This window comes from Mizuhopecten yessoensis, unplaced genomic scaffold (assembly GCF_002113885.1).
Source record: "Mizuhopecten yessoensis strain PY_sf001 unplaced genomic scaffold, ASM211388v2 scaffold10919, whole genome shotgun sequence".
Taxonomy (NCBI): Eukaryota; Metazoa; Mollusca; class Bivalvia; order Pectinida; family Pectinidae; genus Mizuhopecten; species Mizuhopecten yessoensis.
In genome coordinates, this window is record NW_018408787.1 from 41,807 (window position 1) to 47,487 (window position 5,681).

General features: G+C 37.5%; 1 protein-coding gene across 3 annotated transcripts in view; it reads right to left on the minus strand.

The window, feature by feature from the left end:
- Positions 1-4,126, minus strand: part of LOC110463646 — a 29,947-nt gene extending 25,821 nt beyond the window's left edge. For 2 of the 3 annotated variants that reach the window (XM_021518434.1, XM_021518433.1), the window contains exon 1: positions 3,678-4,126. The gene's annotated coding sequence lies outside the window, so the exon portion shown is untranslated. Of the gene's footprint in view, positions 1-2,239; positions 2,326-3,677 lie in introns of those variants that run through there. The other variant, XM_021518436.1, reaches the window with a different exon arrangement.
- Between the last annotated feature and the right edge of the window lie 1,555 nt (positions 4,127-5,681).

Sequence of the window (5,681 nt, forward strand, 5' to 3'; positions counted from 1 at the left end):
ATGGATAGCTTGACCCCTAAAACCTAGTAGGTATAGAGACAAAAATCACCTTCCTAAGGTGAATAGGTAGGGAGTTATGGTCATTTATAGGTAATGGCGGCCATCTTGGCAGCCATCTTGGAAATTACCATTATGTAATACGATATTAACATAATACTTAGTTCTAATGGATAGCTTGACCCCTAAAACCTAGGTATAGAGACAAAAATCACCTTCCTATGATGAACAGGTAGGGAGTTATGGTCATTTATATGTAATGGCGGCCATCTTGGACGCCATCTTGAATTTCTCAAATTGCTCAAGGGTGACAACATGTCATCAAGCAGTTTCTGAAAATAGAGACCCTTGGCTACCAAAATCAACAGTGAAAAAAACTTAATACAACAATGCAAGGTTAAGGGGAAAAATGGCAGTTGGCTCCCAGACTAAGTGTAGTAGCTAGCGGGCCCGGTAGGGGACATGTATTGCTTTAGCAAAACTCAGTATGCTTGTTTATTTTATGGTCCGCCAAGACTATCGTTTAGTCCCTGTTAGACCTTATTTGTCTATGGTCCGACAAGACTATCGTTTAGTCCCTGATAGACCTTATTTGTCTATGGTCCGCCAAGACTACCGTTTAGTTTCTGTTAGACCTCACTTGTCTATGGTCCGACAAGACTGCCGTTTGGTTCTGTGTGACCCTATATTTTTAATGGTCCGCCAAGACTGCCGTTTGGTTCTGTGTGACCCTATACTTTTAATGGTCCGCCAAGACTATCGTTTAGTCCCTGTTAGACCTTATTTAGTTTATGTTCCGCCAAGACTATCGTTAAGTCCCTGTTAGACCTTATTTGTTTATGGTCCGACAAGACTACCGTTTAGTCCCTGATAGACCTTATTTGTCTATGGTCCGACAAGACTACCGTTTAGTTTCTGTTAGACCTCACTTGTCTATGGTCCGACAAGACTGCCGTTTAGTTTCTGTTAGACCTCACTTGTCTATGGTCCGACAAGAGTGCCGTTTGGTTCTGTGTGACCCTATATTTTTAATGGTCCGCCAAGACTACCGTTTAGTCCCTGTTAGACTTTTCTTTTTTAATCGTCCGCCAAGACTACCGTTTAGTCCCTGTTAGACCTTTCTTTTTTAATCGTCCGCCAAGACTACCGTTTAGTCCCTGTTAGACATTTCTTTTTTAATCGTCCGCCAAGATTACCGTTTAGTCCCTGTTAGACCTTACTTTTTTATGGTCCGCCATACCTACCGTTTTGTCCCCATTAGACCTTCCTTTTTTATGGTCCGCCAACCCTACCGTTTTGTCCCTGTTAGACCTTACTTCTTTATGGTCCGCCAAACCTACCGTTTTGTCCCCATTAGACCTTTCTTTTTTATGGTCCGCCAAGACTACCGTTTAGTCCCTGTTAGACTTTTCTTTTTTAATCGTCCGCCAAGACTACCGTTTAGTCCCTGTTAGACATTTCTTTTTTAATCGTCCGCCAAGATTACCGTTTAGTCCCTGTTAGACCTTGCTTTTTTATGGTCCGCCAAGCCTACCGTTTTGTCCCTGTTAGACCTTACTTTTTTATGGCCCGCCAAGACTACCGTTTAGTCCCTGTTAGACATTTCTTTTTTAATCGTCCGCCAAGATTACCGTTTAGTCCCTGTTAGACCTTCCTTTTTTATGGTCCGCCAAACCTACCGTTTAGTCCCTGTTAGACCTTCCTTTTTTATGGTCCGCCAAACCTACCGTTTTGTCCCCATTAGACCTTACTTTTTTATGGTCCGCCAAGAATACCGTTTTGTCCCTGTTAGACCTTACTTTTTTATGGTCCGCCAAACCTACCGTTTTGTCCCCATTAGACCTTACTTTTCTATGGTCCGTCAAACCTACCGTTTTATCCCCATTAGACCTTGTTTCGTTGATGATCCGTTTATACTACGGTCTGTTTCTGGATGACTTGTTGGTGTCGATAGTCCGTTTAGTATACAGCTTTTTTTCTGTATATCGTTATATCTTCATATACATGCAAATAACACCTGGCATAGAGGTGTTTCAAATTAATTGTTTCAAATTAAAGTATATTTGTTTATATCGTTTCCCTGTATCATAGAGAATCAAAAGTTATTAATCTTAACGGTTAAGTATATAAACCTTTTGTAATAAAGAATAGAAAACTAGCGATATTTGATAGGTATTTTGTCCTAACATATCATATATACATGTTTCTGGCTACATACCGTTGCTCCAATTGATTTACATACCTTTGGAGAAGTCATTACAAAAGATAATCCGTTTACAAAGAAAGCGGCCACCTTTATGTATCCCTGATATCAAGCTGTCGGTCCTGGGAGATTACTACACGATGCCAAGTTGCAGTATTACTTTCTCGTTATATACACTATACAGGTGCACACAGTGCAGCGTTGATGTAACACATTAAACAGGCGCTAACGTACCGTCCAGTAACAGCTTACCACACAATGACGGCGGTTTTGTAAAATGTTATTTTCTCATTTACCTAGTAATGACACATATACACGTACCCGAACAGCCACGCCCTATAAATTGTGTACTTTACAGTGACGTAAATTGTTAAAAATCAAACTGTTATTTTGTAATATATATTTCTTTTTTATTCTGTTACATAAATATTATTCAAAGGCACCTAATGTGATTAGTTGATATCGTTACCCCTCCGACGATACGTTGCTTTACAATGAAGGATTGTTAGTTCAGCGTTGAATATTAAAAGTTTCAATTTTGGTGTCGTTCCCACGGAGCAGCACTTTTAAGTTTGACTTTTACACCGTGGCTACACTTAAAATACGATTTGCGGTCAGTTATTTTAAAATCTAACATTTTATATCTATACAAAAATTACAAAACAAGCTTTACCAGCGTATACCAACCTTCTTGCTGGCTCAAATGTTAGCGCGCATGGGGTCTTAATGTAGAAGGAAATCGGGCAATTGGGAACCGTTGGTTATTTCCGTAAACGTAAAAATAAGTACTGTACTTTGATATTGCAATAAATTCGTGTCACGTCGCTGCAAGGATACGTAATATATAAGTATATGTTTTATAATAATTGTTTCAGAAAAAAGAGAAAGTTTAATTTGAATTAGTCCATGTTTAATAAAGAGCATTGATGGCTCTTAAATGTATTCCCTACCGATCCCGATTATCTAACATTTTCCTTTTAAAATCATATGATAGATGTATTTGTGTACTTTTCAACAGTGTTAAGAGGTCTGGTTTGATTGTGCTTTACTTCCTATAAACAGCTATGGTCATTTAAGGACGTGTCAGGTTTTGGTGGTGGAGGAATGCCGGAGTACCTGGAGAGAAAAAAACACCAACCTGCAAATAGTAAATGGCGACTGCTCTACGTAGGCCTCGAACCCGTGACCCAGTTTTTGAGGGCTAGTGAAAAGTAGATATGGAATTTATACCTTCGAATTTAGAATTTAGATCATTGAATTGACACTCGCCGAGGTTCTGACTCCAAACTCTATACCCGACTGAGTTTCTGACACTTGTCAAGGCTCCCGAACTCTGAATTCTATGATCACGTTTATTTGCCATATATCCATACCTAAAAATGATAAACAATTAGTAATGTCTGTATAACATACTGAGAGCGTCATTCTATAATATTTTAGTCCATGAAATATACAATTGTGAAATCGGAACGCTTACCTTCTTGGAACACCTGGTTTCGTTTCAACGATTTTTGTGACGTCACTTCTTTTGTATTGACACGTCCTCATTTCCTGTTACATTTGTACCTTCTTGGTTCCTATAACGTCCACATTTCCTGTTTTTGTCTTTTCATACAAGCTTTTGACTTCATATTTTGTATATATACATTGACGATGTCGTAACATTTCCATATTTTAAAAACAAAAACTGTCAGGCGATATATATATTTGACAATGTATTATCCTTTTGATGACGCCAGTTAACTAAAAGTACAGATGTGTTTGCACAGACAAGTTCACGGATATCTGATCAAACGGCGTCTGGTCTTAATCCTTGTTACCCACTCTTTATCCACTTTAACTTCCGATCTGTAACTGTTTTACAGAAGCTAAGAGTGCTTTGTTCTTCCAGGCAACAAATGCCTGTTTGTGGTGTCCATTTCGCTATCGTTGTAGTCTGTAGCTCACAGGACAAGGAATTGGAATAGAAAGGCATTAATCCAATAGTCAATTGAAGCAATTGGTTGTGACGTATCATCCTGCAGGGGGTCAGGGTGACTTACGTGGGAGGTCATTATATTAATGTACGGTAAATGTCCATGCGTTCCGCTTAAACGAATTTCACTCCTTTTTGACAGTACTTTAGGGTATTTGTACATCAGGAAATGTTTGTATTATTTATATTTTTGCATTTCACATGGCATTTCTATTTATTAATTAGATATGTGTCAATACATTGTCAAACATTGTAAAATAAGTTTGGTAATGTCATGATGACCTAGATGTATTTTACTATATCATAACTACACAAACAATATTCAACTGTTTCGTTGGTGACATACAAAATGTAAAGCATAATAAATTATCATAAGTTAGATATCTTGTTTCTCTCTTTCAACAAGTTAATAAATCTTCAATCGTCAAGGTTCAGTAAGCTATTTTAATTACCATAATACCAAACTACATCTGTGGTATGACAAAACGCGGGGAGTTTAATTTTGCGATCAATAACTTTCCTTTCCTAAGTAGTAATATGCCACCACTCAAGTTTCAGTGAAATGGCAATTTATTTTGGCACTGTAAGGCCACCATTAGAACAGTTAACTTTGGGGTAACCCCGCCAGTAATTTTAGGTTTTGGTAGTTTAGGTTTTGGTAGGTATGTAGGCCAAAGTATTTTGGTTATCTGACAAAGAAAAGGCATTTGTTTTATTCAACTCTTATCAGTAGAACCGGTCTACAGGTTCATTTTGTTTCACCACATTGACACAGTTACATAAGCACTTTAAATATCATATATTTATAAATGTCAGTTAACGTTTCTTCTTTCTTAAAGGGGACAGTATTTATTGTGCCTAGGTTAGCATGAAAATAAATTTCGTAGAAAATACTAATTTCTTTCAGTGGAGCCGGTTTTCCTCGGTCGGTAGCGTCACGCCAAACATGCATGTAATGGTTTGTATTTAGCCCTTATTTGTGATACGGTATTTATTTAACCTTAGCTGCCATGTGGACGCAAAACTTTAACAAAAATAAACCATCACACAATCAATTCGCTATTCCAGGGGAAAAAATAAACATTTATGTCCTCCAATTATAAAATAACAAGCAAACACTTTCGGCACACACAGATCTCACGTTTACGTTATACTTTAAACAATCTTTGTGTAGTAATTTTGGAAGTATTACTAGATATAGTCACAAATAAAAGAGGTTTTCTGGATGTGTGTGGCGTAACTGTGTTTAGCGTATATGCACCTAACAGTAAATGTATCTCTCATAGTATGGTATTGAATAGAAACTGTTATCAGTTCTCTAACGAGCATGTATTGTAATATATTGATTGTTGATCAATTTGTTGATTGTTGGTTTGAATGAATAAGTAAATAAATAAAAAAGAGAAGAATCCATGTGAGGGTTTTGATTTTTAAATAAGATATCAGTACCTCAGTGGAGGGGCTATGACATCCACGTGTTTATATGTGTGTACAGGGACGACATTC